Source organism: Seriola lalandi, unplaced genomic scaffold (assembly GCF_002814215.2).
Source record: "Seriola lalandi dorsalis isolate HSWRI2012SDOR001 ecotype SW California unplaced genomic scaffold, Sedor1 jcf7180002054560, whole genome shotgun sequence".
Classification (NCBI taxonomy): domain Eukaryota; kingdom Metazoa; phylum Chordata; class Actinopteri; order Carangiformes; family Carangidae; genus Seriola; species Seriola lalandi.
In genome coordinates, this window is record NW_019525113.1 from 303,739 (window position 1) to 325,932 (window position 22,194).

A 22,194-nucleotide genomic window follows, 5' to 3' on the forward strand; every position below is an offset into this window, starting at 1 on the left:
TCCTCAGCAGCATCAAGTCATATCATTACAACCAGACCTGGGGCAAGCTGGGTTTTTACAGAAAAAAAAGTTGTTACATGTTAGTTGTGTAAAACTACTCACAGTGTTGCTCCAAACTCAATTAATGTGGATTAAAATTAGATTAAGAATTATTTTTAACATATATAAAGACACTCCTCTAACTGCTGTGGTACCAATGGCGTTGTCCAGTGTTGAAGGCCCCACCCATATGATACTCCTGAAGGTTTAAATAAATGTTACAAATAATAAAGTGAAATAAATTAAGTGTTGTTTGACCCAGGTCTCATTACAAAACACTGTCATAAACTTGGATTCATAGTAACATGCCAAGCTGCAAATAGTTAACATAAACCTCTGAACACTCAACTGCTCATAATAGTGTAATAGTGTGTAACCAGCAACTGGCATGTTGGAATAAACAGAAGCGGCAGCTGTCTTACTAAAACTGTCTTTGCATTTAAACAGCGTGCTATTGTTATGCTTTCCAAAGTCAGCAATGTGGAGTCTGCAAGCTGCCACATAAACTATTCTGCACAGCTCTCAGCAGTTCCCGAGCTGCCAAATGTTAAAGCGATGCAGTATTTCAGAAAATAAAAGAAGTTTCAGGCTGATTTAAAACAAAATTATACAAACACAGAGCAACAAAGGCACGGGTGCTGACACATACAGTATACTGCTGCCACTCCAGACAGTGAGGTGTCAGCTCCCACTCTAACAACTGCTTTCTACTCTGCACTAACCAGCTATATAAACCATAAACCTCTTGCAGCAGATTTTCCAAAAGCAACAGCAGAAAGCCCTCAGGTATCAGCAGACTGCACTGAGTCATCAGCACATAGACTTTATTAAACCACATCCATCCAGCCTACCTTAATTCTCAGCCTCAGCGTGTCTCTTCCAGTGGTTCAGAGGTGACGGACCTCCACCTGCAGCAGCAGAGTTTCAATCTCAGCCTCTCTCTCCTGGCTTTTATGACTCCCTCTCTCTAACATTCACTTCCTGTCAGTCTTCAGCTGCTCTCCTGCACTTGATTTTGTTGTTGGTGTTTTTAATCTCTTCCCCTTTCTTTCTCTCTGAAGCCTTTGCCCCTTGCCACCAGCCAGCCTCTTGCTCCCCTCACTGAAACCTCAGACCTGGCCCGGGCCCATGGCATCTCTAGAAGGGACGCATCCAGCCGCCTGATTGGCCAGAGGGCAGAGAGATGCCCCATATTAGGGCAGCAAGGGGCGGGGCTGCACGAATATGATAAAGGAGGGAGGAGAAGAAGATAACAAAGTTTGTGACATAGTAGACTGTCTGTCTGAGTTGTGAGTCTACTGACTGAGGCCACTGACTGTTTCTCTGAGATTCCTGCAGCATTCTTGCAACGTGTCACACTCAGTTTATGAAATCCATCAGTATCAGTGTTAAAAGCAGAAGTTCAAGTTCAAACATCAAAATACAGCTGCGCTCGTAGGTGACCGTGTTATCTGAAAGCTAAAAACTTGTTGGAGCTTTTAAACTTAGTGGTACATTGATCTCAAATGATCTGAGGCCAAGTTTCTACTTCGGCACAAGAGATCAGCACAGTTACCAGGAAAATGAATGAATTAATGAATTTTAAGTGATATAGCTCAGTAATGAAACTGTTCAACAAATAAACCTGGCTACATTAGCAATATTGAGCTAATTATATATCATTTGTATAGCATCGATTACAGGCTGTAAAACAAAAGCTCAGAGCTCAGTCTTTCTACTTTGGATAATTCTCCTCCTCATCTACTATCCGCCTCTTGAGTGCTGACTTTGCATGAAGTGCCAGAGTGATCAATCTGCTGTTAAGTCCTGGTGACTTAATATGCAAATCGACCAGTGGGACGGTTTCCAGAAATGTTACGTCCATGGTGATAAAAAATGAGCTGGTGCATGATGGGTGATGTTAGATACATGGGTTTTCTGTCCACAACTGTTATAGTTTATATAGTATAGTTCATATCTCTGTGTCCCTAAGCCGAGCGAGCTAACGTCAAACTGAGAAGCCAAAATAAACCCTGAAAACAGGCTGAAATCCAGACAGTCTTTAAATGCCTGGATGAACCTTTCCAACAAGTGATGTTTTTGGGAAGTTATTTTTATCCCAAATGGCTGAAAATAGGAACAGCAGGTCTTGGATCTCATTTTAGTGAAAGTGTGACTCTTCCTTTCAGGGGAGCAGCTGAATGATAAGTGTGTGTGTGTTTGTGTGTGTGTGTGTGTATGTGTGTGTGTGTGTGTGTGTGTGTGTGTGTGGGCGTGTGTTTTTTTGCCTGTCTGCATTTCTGTATCTCAGTGTGTGTGTGTGTCTCTGTTTGTTTCCCTCCTGATATTTACAGATGATTTGTAGTAAACCAGCTGGCTGCAGAGCCGAGGTAAATATGAGAAGGTTTAGACGTGCCAGCCAAGATCCTCTCTAATTCCTACAAACTGTACTATTATTATTACTCACTACTTATATTACTAATATTAATTTGTTGATCCCTGTGGCTAAATTCTCTTTTCCTCTACAATGAGGTCAGAGGTCACAGAGTGAGCTGATTGAGATTCAGCATCAGTCTCAAGGACACCTCAGTAGGGTGGCTGCTGGACAACATGAGGGGGTTCAACCCACATACAGTGCACTGTATCCTGGCTCATATTCAGCACCTGCCGCCTAAGGAAAACATTCAAGGTAGCACTGATGTGAACAAAGCAAAACTGGCACAACCTCTCATTCACTGAAGTGAAGAGGAGAGGCGTTCACTCCAGTGGAAATAATTCAGATGGATAAAAGGAGTTTAACTGACACTGTAAAGTAAATCCCAAACACAACTGCATCAAGCTGGGCTGCCTGCAGATTCCACCCTTGAAGGATTTTCAACGACAGCAAAAAATGTCTGTTACATATTTATGATGACTATTACTAACTATAGTTAAACTCTCCAAAGATGTTCATCTCCGCTCAAAGTACAGTTCAGCCTGACGAGCAAGCAGCTGCATTAATGGACAATAATGATCATAATCAACATGATAAAGGTGCCAGTTGTGCAGCCCAGACAGGTGCAACGGGAAAATGAGAGAGATGTACTGTACATGAATTACACCCACACAGTCCTAAGAAGTGTCTATGCACTCAAAAAAATTAAATTAAATTAAAGTAGAAATGACAAACGCTAGCTGGTTTGCACCTCCCTGATGTGAAAAGGTGCAACTTTTGAATCATTTTGTTTAAAGGTCCCATATTGTATAAAGGTGGATGTCCATGTGTAGTTTGATTATAAAGCAGGTCTAGGTTCTATATTAATACTGTGAAAGTATCAAAGCCTCAGTCCACAGAGAAATGCACACAGCCTGTATTCACAAACAGACACTCTACATTGAGAATTCAAATAAAACACCAGGAAAAGTGTAAAATATGGGACCTGTTTTGACTGTTTCTACCTTTCAGGTCATGTAATCAAATTCCTGTTGCATGTTTGAAGACTGCAGCCCCTGCACACCCACTTGTTTTGGCTGATAGCTCTTCTCTGGACTGTGGGTCCAGACACACTGCTTGACTGACATTCACTCCTGTTCAGTTTGTTGCACGTGTTCGAGCTGGACAACTTTGTCACTCTCATTAGTTCATGAAGTTTGGTGTCTTTTCATTATTCACATCATCATATCTTCACCAAACTACAACCTGAGCAGAGGTCTGATCAGCTAAAGTAAGTGAACACCTGCACAAGTACATAGGGTGTTAATTAAACTACATTCAAATGCAGACCACTGTCACCTGCAACCCCACCCAAAAACCCCAGATAGACCCCATGCAGCACCATCCAGCCCACAGCTCTACAGATGAGTGATGAATGTGTCCCATGCCAGGGAGCCGGGCAGAGGTGGGGAGGTAGGAGAGAGATGCTGTCAGCGCAGATCCAGGCAGCCAGCACTGTGTCAGCTAACATGGTCATTGTTGCATTCCCGCTCCCACACAAAGCCAGGATTTAGACATGAGGGAGGCCTGGGACCCTGAAACAGAGGCTGGGCCAGACGGGGGAGGGATGGAGGGTATATGATCGGTGTGCACATCACTGGGGGTTTTTAGTATTTTCACCTGGATTGAAGGATTAAATTGTCTATCATGAAAACCAAAAAGTAAAACTATCAAGCTAAAATCAAGGCGTCTTTTCTAAGATAGAAGCTTTTCACCTGATTTATGTGATTACTGTAATCTGGGCAGACACACAGGGATTTGTTAATGTTTAGGGGGTGAGGGTGGTCAGTAGAGACAGATGAGGGGAGAGTAAAAGGAGAACTAAGGAGGGGTGGGTTGTAGAGGGTGGGGCTGGGGGGTATTGATGGATGAGGTGGGTTGAGGGAGGATGAGCAGCTCGGTTGGCATCGGGCACAGGGTCCCACCAGACCACAGCTATGCCCTCGTCAGCGCTTAAATGGGCCAGGAAACTGGAGCAGTCTGTGTGTGTGTGTGTGTGTGTGTGTGTGTGTGTGTGTGTGTGTGTGTGTGTGTGTGTGTGTGCGTGTGTTATGGTGAAAAACATGTCTGGTCTGAGACGGGGAGGATAGCTACCAGTTCTCCAGAGGTTATTATCATCAATTTATGCCCACTGTGACCACAGAAACACTTGTTTCTGGTTGTAGAACAGGACACTTTACACTTTCTCCTGTTGATGCAGTTGAACCAGCATTATAGGGGGTTAGACCACAAATAGAGCTTGTGAGGTTTAATTTTTAACTTGCTGAATCACAATCAGCTTTATTGGCGAAGTATATTTCCGTATACAAAGCTTCTAGTGACTCTCAACGTCCTCACAGTACCAATAACAATGTCCAGGGAGGTAACCATGGACATGGAACCAAGCAAAGATAAATAAACATAAACATACGACTGTTATATACAAGCAAGTAGGTGAAAAAAAGGACACGTGCATACTTAAGAAAAAGATTTTAAAATGTATTAACATATGACTGTTATGGCAGCTTAAGATATGCTTGCTATTCATGTGGATTGAGTCATGAAACACTGCCTTGTTCCCTTTTTAAAATAAAGACACACACACACACACACACACACACACACACTCATCAACTCGCAGGCAACGAAACAGTAACTAAAAACTGTTTTCAGCGACACAATGCTCACTTCCTGCCTCGGCTTTGCCTTGACCTGCAGCTGAGTGACCTCTGTGTACTGACCTGACCTCTGGGTAGGCCTATTAATAGAGATGAATGTGAGGAGTTTAGTTTTCCAAACAGTTTATACTGTATATACTGTTACGGTGTATACTGTATGAATATACTGTATGATAATAAAATAGTAATGTAGTGGGGCTGTAACAAAGAACATTTTAGAACATTATAGATTTTTCTTGTTTGTTGAAATAAGCTCTAAGTGTCTGGAATAGTCTGGAATAAAATTGTCCAGTTGAGTGGAGGTGATTTATAGGTAACAAAGAATGATAATTTCCCCATTAAACATCAGTTATCCGGGAAAACACCATCAATTATGCATAACTCTAAGCCTTAATAAAATTTAAACCGGTGAGTTATATAAGAATTCATCGCCGGTACAGTTGTAATGAAGGAGGACATTAGCTATAAAGAGCAGAACAGATTGTTGTACCAGGCTGTAAACACGTTTATTTCTGCTGTAAAGTTGGACATTTTACCACGGGAGTCTATAGGGATTTACTCGCTTTTGGAGCCAGCCCCAAGTGGCTATTAGAGGAACTGCAGTTTGTGTTGGCTTCATTTTTTCAGCCCTGGAGGTTGCTGCTTGGCAGTTAGTAGCCTGTACTGGTGACGTCACTGAAAAGTATGAACAAACTGCAGCTTTTAGCCTCTTTTACCTCGGACAAGCTGAGCGTACGTTTAAATATCAAAAAGCAGACAAAGTTAGCAAATCCCAAAATGCCAGAAATTTTTCTCGGAAGACACCGCAGCTAAAAGAACAGTGAGACTTATATTCATGAAATAAACCAGAACATAACTCTAATGATGCTCATGTTGCTATGTGTCCAGTGGACGTGTATGTGACCAGTTTGCCACTAATGGTAAATTCCATATTGACTCAGTTCAGCTGTTTATATTTGTTGTGACTGTTTATATAATGTTTATTGTGTAAAAATCAAGTACTTTTTATTGCAACTTGGTGTGTTCAATGTGTAAATGTCCTGCTCAAATATATTTACTATAAAGTATCTTTGAGAAAAATATTTTAATTAACAAGACATAGAAGACAAAGCTTTACGTCTCATTTTGGAAATGCAGTACTGAGATGCATCATTCTCCATTTCTATCAAAAATCTGATGATCAGTAGTATCGAGTTCACGATGGTGTGAGGACTGACTTTTCGCAGCTAATTAAATGAAATGCTGCTTCGACATGTTGAGAGAAAATCAATGTGGAGGCGTCTCTTACTTGTCCTAGTGTGAACTTACTCAGTTTTATACAACATTGTTCGGGTGTAAGAAGAGTGCAGTGTGAGTTGCAGTCATGAAAGACAATTACATGAAGCAGGATTCATATTTGCAAGTGGCTCCACTACTTAGCATAGCTGCTAATAGCCAACAAGTTACCAAACCTTTCAGTTAGACTTGAGCGACCTCATCAGATTTTGATGTGACCACCTCATCACACTTGACATTTATCATCATGAGGAGTCACATGAAGCTGCAGGGCAGATTGAGATGTGATGAAGCATCAGCCACAGTAACAGCAAGCCCTGAACATTCAGAGGACTAGGACGACAAACGTGACTAAATGACCATCTGATCCTACCAACCAAAAAATATCAGTCAGCGTCGGAACGCATGAACAGAAATTATATTTAGATACACTGCGTTTTTTGAACGAATAAAGTGTTATGTTCATTAATGGAAGGGCAGTTGCCAGGAAGAAGTCTGGGGGTGAATGGTAGTCGCTCATGACTATCACACCAGAGACCGGGGGTTTGTATCCAGAGTCCAGTCTGTGGTTTAGGCAATAAAAGCACCTTGGCTAAGGTTGGGTAAAGATCGGGGTTTTTGTTAAATGTATATAACCATGTTGCGTCTGACGTCGTTGTAAACTCTGTCAAACCAGGCCAGAATCTTTCCCTAACCTTAACCAAGTGCTGCGAGTGACTGAACATAACCAAAAGAAAAAAAAGGTGGATGTTGTACCGCAGGATCAGAGACAAACAACGTCTGTCAACAAGTGACATACATATTTGGGCCTTTTCCAAATACATAAATTAAAAACATCTCCTCATTACATTGATATAAGATGATCAAAATTATGTTTCCAACAAAACATATTTGTTATTTATCTTAAAAAGGGAGACAGGGTTGGGGCGTCGAGTGGGGCAGTGGGTTGAGCAGACGCCCCGTATGTAGAGGCTACAGTCCTCGCTGCTGTCGGCCCCGGTTCCAATCCCACATCAGACGGCCCTTTACTGCATGTCATTCTGCCTCCCCATTTCCTGTCTCTCTCTACTGTGCTATCATAAAGGCATAAAAAGCCCCCAAAAATATAGTTAAAAAAAAAAAGGGAGACATAGGAGGATACTGAATCTGTTCCTCTTTCATACAATACGTAGTACTGTCTGTGTTCTGTGTGACTCTACAGGACAGACTGTAGATTGAGCTTCAGTCACTGGATTATCGAAACTTGAAATACACCCAAAATATTGTGGTATTCAAGTGGCATTACAATATTTTGGTAACCACTAACTAATTGTATCAAAAGAGCAACATTTACTTAAGCGTCTATAGAGTATATCGTTTACCAGAAGTCGAGCATTAGGTCACATCTGAAGTGTCCCTCCTCATGTCACTAAGTCTCCACCTGCTTCCTCAGCATCAGCACCAGCCAAAGACATCCAAACAAATGTGCTCATCAAAAGTTAATTCAGTGGATATTCCCACCACAAACATACCACATGAAGGAGCCATGAGTGGTAACGAAAGAAATAAAAGCAGTATTTTGAGGCTGAAATAGTTAAAAGAACCCCATACACAAATGTAATATATCTACATATATTGAAATTCCATATATGAAATATGTGTACACATAAAACAAAAAATATACATGTAAAAATTATATATAAAACTTGGAACAATTTCATATACTGACATATATGTCTAGCCCATACAAATATGTATGTTAATGTATGCTTATATTATAGACGTGTTATATGTATATAAGTCCATCCCAAAGCCTGTCAATAGGCTATAAGTTGATATTATATACAGTAGGTTCCCAAAGTCTCAGATCACTTTCCCAGAATGGGAAGAAATCAATGAGAAATTAATAAGAAAGACGTATGTTATTTCAATTAAACTTGCATATGTAAACTAATTATATATCATCAACATATATGGTTTCCACATGTTATACCATATAAAAATTCATCATTTAGATATTTTTAATATATTCATATACATATTTTATTATAGGTATTTCATATATGTTCTAAACTTATATCTTCATATATCCAGAGGATGTATATATGTGATAATAATATCACCCCTTATAGATTACATAAATGTCAACATCACTCTTGATATAGGGACATATATGTCATATATTACATTTCTGTATGCTGCCGATCATGGTGGGTGATGGGTGCGGACACCAACTCATATCAGACTTTTTTTTTACCTTTTACAGAGTTATTTATTAACCTCGGAACTAAACCATGAATTATCTGCCTAACCTTTACCCCTAACTTAAATCTAACCCTGATCTGAACCAAAGCAGCTCCCAAAACTCAGACACAACAGTAGATAATCTTTCTACGTGACAATTAGGAGAAAATGGGAATGTTTTTACCATATAATCCAAGAAATATTTACTTTATGCCTCATGTTTTTGTACAAAAACATTACTTTTAGGGAGGTTGTGTTGCTCCACACATACAGTAGAGTAAGACAGTTATTCATCCTGACCTGCATTGGAAGAGGGTGTCCAGGTGACTCTGAATATTCCACGCAGACACTCACACATGGTCCGCAGCAGAAAGCCGATACAGGAAACACACAGATGGAGGAGCCCACACACGAGCTGTGGGGATGGGAGAGCTGGGCGGCAGAGCCGGGGGAGGCAGGTGGGTGTCGGAGGCGATCCGGGGATCGGTTTGACTGTTTGGGCCCACGGGAGACCAAGCTACACTGTCAGTGTGTGGACCACAAATAGAAAGAAAGCAAGAGAGAGAGAGAGGGTGGAGGGTCCCAGGGCTGGGAGGGAGGGATGGATGGATGGATGAATTGATGGATGGTGGGAGAATGAGGGATGCAGAGCTGTGGGAGGAGGGGTGGATGCATTGAAAGAAAGAGAGGCAGACAAACAGAAGTAGAGAAGGACTGTCTCATCAGTGTGTGTACATATCAACATATGGACCACTGAACTTTCTTTTTCGTCTGTAGACCAGACTGCGAGATGGACACTGGGTGTTTGTGTGTGTGTGTGAGGGAGAGGCGACAGCAATGAGACAGGACAGAATAGGGGTGTATTAGCACTAGTGGACAGTCAGCAGTTTGCTCTGACCCTCTATAAAGCCCTGCTCCATTGTTTGTGGTGCTGGAGGCTTTAGCTGTGGCCCAGCAGGGCCTTGTTACTGGGCTTAGAGGGGCTGGAAACTGGATACCAGTCAGACACAACTGCACCTCAAATGGAGCAACACATCCTCTGCTTGTGGCAGTTTATCACTGAGTGATCAGAAAATTAATTTAAAGGTTGAGGCTGGCATTAATTTGTGTTTTTCTTATTTTCAACACATGACATGAAAAGACAAAAACCAACAATTCATCTGTGCTCCAGTACTTGTCCTTGTCTCAGTCTTTAGCTCAGAGTTTCCTATAAGACGTAAAGCTTTACTCAATCATTTCCGAAAAATTATCGACACTGTTTTTTTTAGCAAACATTATTCAAACAGGGAGAAATAATATCTTGGGGACTATTTTGTTGGGCGAATTAATACATATTTGGTGTTCAAGTGAGCAGGCAGCTGGACAGTGTGTGTCATGTCATGCTAATGAAGGAACATGTCACCCAGGGCAACAGTGAGGCACACTGATGTGTTTGTCATAGTTTTTGGAAACAATGGCGCTCTATGGCTCAGGGGGAATAAGATATACCAGGCTTTCATGGGATTTGTTGACAATAAGAAATATCGAATATGATCAGTTATCCTGCAACCAGAGGAGTCTGTGTAACATCTTCCATAATTACTTACACTTTTTTTAAAGTTGTATTTTTTATATTTTTTGTACATTGACGTAATCCAGTTTTCAAATACTGGAAAAGTTGTTAAAACAAGAAAATGCTCTATTTAAACGATCCTGCTGGATTTTGTTGAGTTGTCATTAAAATTAAAATTTAAAGTTTAATATATAACCATTAGCTTTGGGGTAGAAAAGTCTGTGTTGCTTGAAATCAGGCGATAATGAGTGAAATGGGTGGCCCCACCAACCAATCAGATGCAAGTAGTGAGAAGGCGTTAGATCCTTGTTAGTAGAAGTGATTCATAGGAACCTGATCTAACTGCAAATTAACACTTTTGTAGAGAGATTGATGTGACTGGAAGATGTATATGATGTTTGTAGTTTTGTTCTAAAAATATATAAGCCATAATAGTTTTGATAGGATATTAGCAATGTGAACAGTTGTGACAATACGTTATATAGTATTTGTTATTGCATCAGTATTTGATTTCCCCAGATTTGTTTATATGTTGTCCTCATAACTTATTATGTTAGATTTACTTTACACATTACTCAGTCTGTCCAAAGACATCAAAGGGTGGAGCATGGGAAATAGTTGGTGCCATAATGAGTCATCCACTGAGGCCTACATATCAACAAATCAAAATTTCTGATGAGTTCTGCTTCTTTGCCAAGAATGACAGGACCTTTGTGTACTTCCATGGAACCATCTCTTGTCACAACAGATGAGTCGATCTGACCTGTGAGATTTGTGGTGATGATGTAATTCTTGCGACAAACAGGAAGTCTTGGTTTGTCTGTAATGGCTCCTCATCTGTGGAGTCTGTTAGTCCAACGCTGTTTCTTGGACAAGTCATTACCTCCGACTCCACCCTCAGCCCTGTCTCCTGCTTCCACCACGGTCCTTTCCTCTGTCTAATCAGAGGGAGAAGAGTCGCTCCTCCGCCTGAGCCCTCTTCATCTCTTCAGAGGCAGCAGTGGCAATCACCTGCTGAGACAAAACACAGGTTATTCTTGTCTTCAGTACATTTACAGAAACTTACAATTGATAAATACAATTACCTTGGCTGTATATTATCCAATCAATGCATATGATGTGGCAAACCTGGGGGAACAGACACTGTTTGTTGGTTCCACCGAATGGAATGGCACCAAACCAGGGACAGCAGCAAGAAGATCTGAATTGTTAGTGCTACCACCTGTGTTTATGTGCTGCAAATTAGAGGACTTGCTGCAGGTGTGGAACAGGAAGGAGCTGGGATTACACAGCAACCCCCAGTGGCAGGGAGGACAACCTACCGGTTACATGATGTTAACATGCTAACCAGTCAACTGTCTCGTCCCTTTCCCATATCAAGTCACTGTAGCCTCCACTCTGCCGTACGTATTATAACCTCTTGTCTTGTAAACACAACAGTGGCTGAAGCTCTTAACAAGACTGGTAAAACGGTTGTTAATGCTTATGCTAGCTATGTAGCAATAGCAAAACTGACAAATAGCTGCTTTAACCAATCATGACTCATTCTGAGCATTAGGTTTAAATGTGATATTTAAACCTTTTAACTATGATGTGAAATCTTATGCTGTTATGGCTGTTTGTCATGTTCACAGAGAACGAATGGGAAACTTGGACAAGGAGAAACTGAAGAAAGAAGTTACTGATTGGCACATGCACATTAGTAAGCCAGGTTTCTGTTGTTTGTTTTTTTATTAACTGTGCATTTGTTTTTACTATATTTACATTGCATTGTATGTTTTCTTATTGTGCAAATAAATCTTTCTCAAAATGTTCTCACTTGTTAGTTAACATTTCTTGGCGCAAGCTATTCTTTAGAGCATTTTTTTTTAAATTATCCTTTTAAAAAGTGATGGGGACAAAATAAGTGGTGAGGAAATCTCCTCAGTCTCTCCAGTGTCCCCACTGTAAATGACACCTATGGATTCCTGCATGGTGACAATGGATGTAACTTGTGAGTGTCCCATATAAGGACATCATTCCCAGGGCTACTTGGGCAGGGGCACCTGACACCTGTAATAGTTTAGGATTAATTAGTCATTGGCATTGAGTGGTTTTTAGAGGTGTTTTGACCTGTTGGTGGTGCTGGATGAAAAGTCAACACCTGACCAGATTTGTTAGGATTCATCCTCTGAGGACCATATATACTGACTGTCATCCCATTCAGTTCAATAGCTGTCAAGCTTTCACTCTGGACAAACGTTTTAAACAGACATACACACTCGAGTGTTACGCTACTTTCTTGCTGAAAACTACTTTAGTTAAATATCTTAAACATTTCAAAATTATGTCTGTCAGGGTTCATTTTTTCACAGTGAATCATTCTAATATCCACCTTCCATCAAACACACCAGAATTTGAATTAAATCTGCACCATTGATCATTTTTATAAGTGGGTGTTGGCCTGATTTAACAAATCTGTGATTTCCACCCCACAGAGTATCTCAGAGAGAAAGTGTGACGCTTCATCAGGTCTCTGGGTGATAAATGTAGTTTCTGTTCTCATTAGTAGCGATGTTTGTCTGCCACATGCCTCAGTTAATCCCTACAAAGTGCAGAGTAGTTGAGAGCTGAGTCATCGAGGATGGAGCCAGTCACACACACACACACACACACACACACACACACACACACACACACACACACACACACACACACACTTCACACACAGCTAAAGCCCTGAGAATCCTGTGGGTTTAACAGAAAGTGAGTCAGAAGGATCACACAGGTTCTTTCCTCGCGATGCCCACTCACAGCTCACACCTTCAAGCTTAAAAACTTTACTCGTCTACTTTCCCACCGCTCAGACACATGAATAATTTGTTTTGAGCCATGAATTGTCATTTTCATGAGGACACCATCCGCTGCTGTCAGAAAGGCCAAAAGACGGAGGGAGGGAAAGCAAACAAACCGACAGAAAGCACAGTGGTTTCAGGGCAGTTACGCCGAGTATAAGGGAACCATGAGGGGAAACTCTGAGACACTAAATGATCCTTTGCAATTTACTTTTGACAAATAAATGTATTTTTACTGCTAATATCTTAAACAAGAACAGCACTTTGTGTTGCCAGCATCACCATGCGGAAGAGATTTTTGAAGAGGCGTATTTAGAGAGCCTCATCTTGGAAATAAGTTTTGGCAATCCCCTTTGGTGCTTCAGAAAAATATCTTCTATTAAAGACCATGAATGAATCCCACCTGATGAAACAGGTTGGTGTTGGCCCTTAAGATCCATGTATTTAGCTTAATCACACAGGAGAGAAGTGAGAAATGATCTAAATTGCTTGATTACATTCAGTGACACGGGCGGATGAGAAAAGAGACTGAGAGCTAAGAAACAGGAAGTTTTATTTCTTCCACCACAGAGGCCAACCACTGTTACAATTTATTACTTGTGCAGTAAATACCAACAACAACAAGGCCCAGCCTGTATAAAAATAATGCAATATCCTTTAACATTTGTCATATATCCTGGATTGCCTGTTTACATATCATCCAATTTATCATTAAAATATTAAATGATCAAAATAGAAACCCATAAAATAAACATGATGGCACCTGCTGTGTCTTTGACATACAGCATGAACAAATCTTCCTCTGCACATTGCGACACACATTAAATCCATTTTTCAGGTGTGTGCGGTTGTAATGATACAGTTCTTCTCTTGGCTGCTGTGTTTGTTCGACGCTGACCGTGCCTAACGGAGAGAGAGAGAGAGAGAGAGAGCGAGAGTCCTTCAGTTAATATCAGTACTACAACGTACACACAGTATCACAGTGGTTTCCATGAAGGTGAACCCGGACACGTTACAGATATAGACAGAAAGACAGACATCGCTCACACTCATAAGTACAGGTACAGTCTTACAGGCCTAAAGTAACAGGTGATGTGTAACAAGAGAACAGCAGAACCCTCAGCCTGGCCTCTCCCATATTCTCTCCCTGTTCGCATCAGGTCAGTTCATCAACAAATCACACACTGGTTTTCTTTGAATCTGTTACTTTCACTGTTACGACTGTAGTTTTCATCTTTTTTGCATAGTTCACACTCACCTTCAGAGCAAAACATCACAGTAGCATCCATCTAGAAGGCAAACGTCATGAATCATTTATACGTGAATTAAATAACTTATGGCTTTCTTCATTTAAAATACACTTTTCATGCTTTGTAGACTAGTGATGAGCCATAAGCAGGCTAGTGTGTATCCTCCTTTACATGAACTTCTATTTCTCTTCATTCTTTCTGCAATAACAGACCACTGAGCATCCAGACCAAAGTCAAACACTAAGATCAAACATTTACACCTGCACGCCTGTATTTATGTTTTTATGTTTTGTTGTTATATGCATCTATTAGTTAAAGATAAATTGATGGACTATAGCGGAAGAACACTGATTAATAATATACTACCATTTAAACTGATGATTCATAAAATGAGAAACCCGTAGCCCTGAATTAAGGACTCACTTTCTAATTAACCAGTTACACTAATAAGCTATTAATAAAATGCCACGGGTTTCTCATTTTATAATGAGCCGTCGATTAAAGACATCACCTACAGGGTTTCATCACAACCTGGCAATCCAAACGCTTCTTGTTAATATAGTTAAACATGATAAAACATATAACTGCCTCATTAGGTGGCAACATGTCACCCACTGTTCATCCAGCCTGTTCTGAGCATGTAGTGGTTCCCCACCTCCCCCCAAACATCAGGCAGGTATGATCAGAACCAGCCGTGTCAAGGGACGGGTTTCCACCCTTTAATGTTCGCACCCTCGTCACCACACGTGTCCACTGAGAGGACGCTGTGGTAATTAAAGTGCAATTAGCTCAGTGACATTCTGCTGCTAAATCACACTGTAGACCGCACTGTGCTAAATGGCAGTATTATATGTTTTCTTATCTGCTATGTTTTTGTCATGTTTATCCTGGATCTATAATATTAATTATTTCAATTAAATATTAGAGGCCATTCTGTTTTTCATATGTTACTTGCCTTTTATGTAATAAAGAAAACAACAAAAGAAAACAATCCTGGCAAAAGAAAAATACTACTTGAAGCCTCCTGTGGGAATTTCCCTGCCTCACAATATTTAGATTTTCTCATTTCATTTGTCAGTTCTCTTACTGCTCTGCTGCTGCTGTTTTACACCCTGCCTCTTTTGTCATGTGCATCCATTATCCAACACATTCTTCGTCTCCATCGATCTTGATTGTTGTGTGAGATTTCAATAAATTGCTTGTTGTTTGCTTGTTCACTGATTGCATCTCTACGTACTTTGTTTTTCTAACTATTTTTTTTGTCTATTCTTTTTATCACTGTGCAGATCAACGTCATGAACAGAAAAGATTTTCATCTGAGGACAAACAGACCAACTCAAAATGATATCAGTTCAAATTTGATGTATAAATGTTTAAAGGTATCATATTTTATACTTTTCAGATGTTTTATTTGAAGTTTTAATATTCATAAGAAGATATTTTTATGGTTTTATGTAACAAAAACCATCTCAATGTAGTTTTACATCTCCTCCCTAAAGCTTCTCTCTGGAGCTCTAGTAACAACAGCTATTAGGTAAACACTCAGAAACCAAATCCTGCAAGGTTGGATGGTGGGTCCAGGTGGGCTGGGCTTGGTGACTGCTTTGTTGTGACATCACAAAGGTACAGAGGTCCTGACAGCTGGTTTTAGAATACAGGCTGTGTGCATTTCTCTGTGGACTCAGCGCTTTGATGCTTTCACAATATCAATATAGAACCTAAACCTGCTTTATAAGCAAACAACACATGGACATCTACCTTTATACTGTATGGGACCTTTAATGTGCAGATTCTACTTTTTTCCACACACAGGATTAAATAGGAAAAACGATTAGGAAAATAGTAAATTATGGTATAATTAAGTAATTAGGACTGAAACACACACACACACAAACATACACACACACACACACACACACACACACACACACACACACACACACGTAAACACACACACACGTAAACACACAGTACCTGCTACAGGCTGGTTCTTTGGTCCTTCCTGCACATCTCTGCAGCTGAAACATCTGCATGGAGAGTAAAGATATAATCTGTCACAACATTGCTGACTAATTTCATCAGGGGATCTCCATTTTACTGGTAGGTCCTCAAGGCAGCATGCACACACACACACACACACACGCACATGCACACACACACACACACACACACGTAAACACACACACGTAAACACACAGTACCTGCTACAGGCTGGTTCTTTGGTCCTTCCTGCACATCTCTGCAGCTGAAACATCTGCATGGAGAGTAAAGATATAATCTGTCACAACATTGCTGACTAATTTCATCAGGGGATCTCCATTTTACTGGTAGGTCCTCAAGGCAGCATGCACACACACACACACACACGCACATGCACACACACTGAATTCGTCCCTTGGCAGCTCTTTCAAATTACAGCATTAGCTGTGTGGTGCAGCTGGATGCTGCAGTGATAAGAGCAGATGTGAATAAACAGTGTTCACTGCTCTTCAAATCAAATTTGAACATCCAACAAACAGAAATCATTCCTGTATTTATATTTGCATGTTGAATGTGACTTATTATTATTAGCAGTGTTTAGTAGTGTTACTATTATAGTAGTGTTATATTTTTTGCATAGTTATTGTTTTTACTTTATTATCATCTAATATTAGGTTATGTAAGAGGTTAAAACAAGTCATTAGCTTTGAATATGGAGCCAACACCATGTGGCCATTTACTGTATAAACAGCTTTATTTTCTTTCTCATACAGATAAGTATTGGAGCAAAAATCCTGTTTTTCCTTGACTCCTTGATTCAAAACAAATGTTTTGCCCAAGCCCATTTCTACTGAAACACATTTCCTGCCATTTTTAATTTCTGGCAAAACACTTTTTACCATTTGTCCTGCAAATTTCAATCTTGTGTGTGTGTCCAGGAGGCCAGTGTGTTTGCACATATAAACCCTGACAATGACCGTTTTAAATGGCCACCGTGACCAACTAACATGACACACATAACTGGTGTTTGTAAGGTCACATAACCAAGTCAGTGGTAAGGCTGTACACCTGAACACTCACAGTGTACTGGAACACCATCTATCAAATACTGCCAGGTCCACACACACACACACACACACACACACACACACACACACACACACACACACACACACACACACACACACACACACGCACGCACACACACACACACACACACACACACTTTTCATGGGTCACTGGATGGGTGGGGGCTGCATGGTTTACAGGGAGACAGAAATAACCTCCTGGATTGGGCCCCGCTGCTCTGCCTCCATGGCCCCCGATGACACTGAATAGTTTACACACTGGGAAGTGACATGCAGGAGATACCTCAGGGTGCATTTGTTTGTCCTGCTTTAGCTACATTTGTGAGGAATAACATTTTGAAGCCATATACTGTATAAATATAAGATAATATTGTATATAATATCCATGGCTGAAAAATGCTGAAAACTGAGAATTTATGAACGATGGAGAAAGAGAGAGTAAGAGCAAGGGTCTCGTAAATTTAAAGAAACATTGATGGATTCTTTGTATTGGTGTAAAAACACCACACAGCTCGCTCTGCGTCAGTAGGAGTATTTATGAAACAGCACGTCTCAGTCTCTCACGTCTCACGTCTCAGACCGGTCTGCAGTCAGCAGAGACTGGGTGTGTTTGATTCTCACATTTAGACACACCCGTAAACAATCAGAACCAGTGGACCACAGCTGGAGCTTTTGTTCGAATCCTCTGGTCTGGACTGTGATTCAGATAAGAAATATAATTAGTTAAAGACAGTAGATTTAGGAGAATAATGTACAAGCACCAAGATGAAACTATAACACTGGCCTTGTTTATTTCCATGTGTTTATGATCCATTTGTGCTGCAGTGAGAGGAGAGCAACACCGCAGGCTCGTCTGCTGATTTATTTTTCTTCTCTGGTGAAATTTGTATAAGATGTATAATTCAACTGAGCTCAGATTTTCAGCCTGAGTTGTACTGGATTGTAATTTTCTCTGGGATCCCAGGGGAGCCTCTGAGAGAGATGTGAAGTGAGACAAGCAGAGAGCCAGAACACTGTGTGAGTCTGTCGGTTCAAACCTGCACCAATGCTGCAGACAAGTGTTAGAAAACTGCCACTGCAACGTGACACGCGCAGAATAGGAGGAGTTTGTACATTAAGTCAGGAACAAAAATAACCAGTCACCATTGTGAGAAGTTGCGGCCCTGTTGTTTTTCTGTACAGCACAGGTGCTGGTTATTGAAGGCGTCTCCTTCGTGCTGCCTTCATGTGTCCTCACAGGTTCTTGCTACTAACTGTGGATGTTGTAATCACTTGTCATCACTGAGGTGCTTTTAGTCAGAAATAAAAGCATACTCACTTGTAAGACTTTACGTATTTAAAATAGAAAATCCATGAAAGATAAAATGTTTATCTTATCTTTATTGATTGGCTGACTGAATGCAAAATGGCTCAGCAAACCAATTTACATAAAATGGAAAATACAAACACAGCATGATAAATTATATACAATCAATAGTTACCACATGGCTAAATACTACAGTGATTATCTCGGCTATTCAAAATCCCCATTAATAACACACAGAGTTAAATTGCAATATTTCTTGAAAGGGTAAAAAAAATATAAATCAATTATCTGTCATTAGAAAACAAAGAAGTGTGAAGTCACTCACCTCTCTTGAAATGAGGATGATGGATTATTGTAGGCTACTTTTACAAGTAAGGAGGTCACTGAATTGATTCATTGACTGCTGGAGATTTAACTTTCTTTTCCCTGGTTGATCTAAACTCTCCCCACTTCTTTTAAAACCTTGTAAGCCTTCTTGGATGCGCGAGTGGAGTGAGCACAGAGAGCGGGCTTGGAGCAGAGAGTTGCAGCATGTGTGTGAACATGTTGTACCTTGAAGCCACCAGGCCGGCGGGAGTGAGCGGAGGAGCGGGACAAGGAGGACGTGAGCGCGGCTTTAATCCGGGCGGAGCCGCTGAAACCGCAGAGACAGCAGTTTGAGAGATGAGCAGTTCAACTGTGACAGTAACCGACTGTAACACATTATTATGACAGAATACTTTGTGTTTTCTCCTCTTTCTAAAATCAGGAGGACTGTACGAGGCGTGTGGAGGGTTACCATTAACTGAGGGAACTGTAAAACTTTGATGAACATGCGCAGACACCGTCATATCTCACTCATTAGGAACTATGCTGTATGTCTAATTATAGCCTATAGAGTTGAATGTAGTCAAGGTCAGCTGCAGGTTACAGCCCTATATGGTAAAGACTTGTTGGTGCGTTTATCCACAATAAACAAACTTGATGGGAAGTTGGAGAAAAACGTGAAAAAGACGCGTTTCAAACAAAGGATCTTACTAGGAAAACAAAAACCCATCTCAATCCACCTCTGATTTGATCGATATGGTCCTATATTCTCATACCTTCATTCCTCTGAAGTGGTCGCTCTGGTTTGGAGCTCCGCCTGGAAACTTTGCAGCCTCACCCACAGAAAGTGTCAGTCTTGGCGCACCGAAACACCAGCAGCATCTCCGCGCAGGAACACGCAAAAACAAAAGTTGCTCGTCCATGATTGCAGGTGGCATCAAACAGTGTTTTATCAAATCGTTCAGCAGTTCACAGGCTGACAAACAGCCTCCTCAGTTCCACTTCAGCAGTGTCTATCCTGGGCTGTGCGCCGCCGCCATGTCCGCCCTGATGACCGGTCCCGGTCCCGATAACGCTCCTCCTCCGCGCCGCTGTGCGCAGATGGAGGCTTATGGGAATGTATGGAGACAGAAAAAGCCCAGCTGGTCTATTGTACTGTGTCTGGGAACAACCTGACAGCTCCACAGAAGAGACAACGTCACAGCAGGAGGCCAGAGGACACTACAGCTGCCCCCTTACTGCTTTTATAATAACAGTGACACTACAGCGGCTCTTCATTTTTTCATTTCATTTCATTTTGTAGGTTTATTTCAATCCACTTGGATTTCAGTTATTTATCCAAGTGGGAACACGTTTAAAAGGTTCCTCACCCTTCCTACATACAGTGTTCAGAGGTCATCACTTCTGGTACTTTATTGTGTTATTGCCCATCAGTCTACTCTCAGTAACCCATAATGACAATATGAAAATAAGTAGGTTTTTTTTACAAATTCAGAACTCTCTCAGTTAGAGATGTATCCAGACCCTTTGCTGTGGTTCTCCACAATGTGGTCAGCTGCTTCCTGTTTTGCTTTAAAGTCCCACAATTCACACTGCATGTCAGGACAAAAGCCACGTCATGAAGTCTAAGGAACTCTCCATAGACAGCTATTATAAACCTGTTGAGGCACAGATCAGAGCAAGCCATCTGCGAAGCTTTCAGTGTTTGCAGCAGCAGAGACGTCTCGATTATTGAGATATGGAAGAAGCTTCAAATCCCTGGGTCTCTTCCTAGAGTTGCCTGTTTGTCCAAACTGAGTAAGTCAACAAGAACCAAACAGTCACTGTAACAGAGCTTCAGAAATCCTCTGCAGAGGTGAGACCATCAGCCATCTCAGCAGTACTCTGTCATCAGGCCTGTGTGGTGGAGATGCTTGACAGAAACCATTTTGAGTAAAAGGCACATGACAGCTGCTTTGAGTTTGCCAAGGAAGGTTTTCTGTTCTGATGAGGCAACAAACCTTTTGGGCTGAACTCCTATGCCTGGCGGACACCGGGCCCTGCTCCACCTGGCTAATACCATCCCTGTGGTGAAGCATGGTGGTGGCAGACTCATATTTTGGGGTATGCTTTTCATTGGCAGGGGCAGAGAGACCGGTCAGAACTGAGGGAAGGATGGATGCAGACAAATACAGAGAGGGCTGTGAAGAAAACCTGCTCCAGAGCAGGAGATGCAAAATGCCTACAAATATCACTGTAAGTTCTTTTATTCATGCTGATCACACAAGAAGATTATTTAAGAACAGTATGTTCTGGACCAGTGAGGAGAGTATGAGGTGAAGCAAACCTCTTGTCTCTTGAACATCATACAATGATGGTACCTGAACCAGAAGCTTGTTGGCAGGAAATCAATAAAAGAGTTGGATAGAGTCCATTGTGTCATATAAATAAAAGCCGTGAATATATAGTGTGTGTATCAGAAAGCACATGAAGAACAAAGAACAGGTTGAAACAGGTTTGCCTGAATCAAAATCATTTATTGAGAATCATTGCTTTAAAAGGAGTTAGGAGATAATGACATGTACATAATAATTGCTCCACAGCGTTTTTATAAACATGCTGCAACTAGTAAACACGCTTCCTTGGACAGTTGCCATAACAACCATCTCTCCACTAATTAGTAGTTTCAATCACTCCACACAGTGGAAATTAAATGTTTGTCATCTACTGCTGCTGCAAACTTCCAGTCTGCTGTATGTAATGCTGACTTCAGTATTAAATGTATTTATTCATAAGTTTATTTTAAAACAGTCATGAAGACTGAGAGTGAATTTTAAAAACAGCACAGGCACAGCACGCCAGTCTGAGCATGAATTGATTATTCCAGATTCCAGCAAACTAAGAAAACACAGAATCTTTACTCCCTGAGATGAGTTGGGATGAAAAAAAAAAAACTCCCATAGAGGCTGAAGTTGTATAAAAGAAAAGCATCGTGATTGATCTTTAATACGAGATTGATCAATTAAAAGATCACTTAACATAAATGAGTATGGAAAGAATCTGAATGAAGCGATCAAACAGCGCACCCTAGTGCTACCAGCACGACGTGACACAAACCACACCATTAAACTATTTAGAGGTTTAAAGCCTGAGACCACTTCCTCCGGAGGGGGAAAGTGGTCTCAGGCTTTTGTTACTCTACAGTATCTGTTGGAGTTTTTTGTAAAGGTAACATTGTCTGTTCACTGTTTGT

The 22,194-nt window shown here is 41.0% G+C and overlaps 1 long non-coding RNA gene across 2 annotated transcripts; it reads right to left on the minus strand.

Annotated features, from left to right (window-relative positions):
- Positions 1-13,568: 13,568 nt before the first annotated feature.
- LOC147818571 (uncharacterized) lies at positions 13,569-20,057 on the minus strand. 2 transcript variants are annotated; one of them, XR_015437844.1, is made up of 5 exons: positions 19,739-20,057; positions 19,209-19,290; positions 16,484-16,536; positions 16,257-16,309; positions 13,569-13,935 (listed from the first exon to the last, which is right to left on the minus strand). It is a non-coding gene; the product is annotated as an uncharacterized LOC147818571 (long non-coding RNA). The 2 variants fall into 2 exon arrangements; XR_015437843.1 differs by having other exon boundaries at positions 18,982-19,290.
- Positions 20,058-22,194: the final 2,137 nt, after the last annotated feature.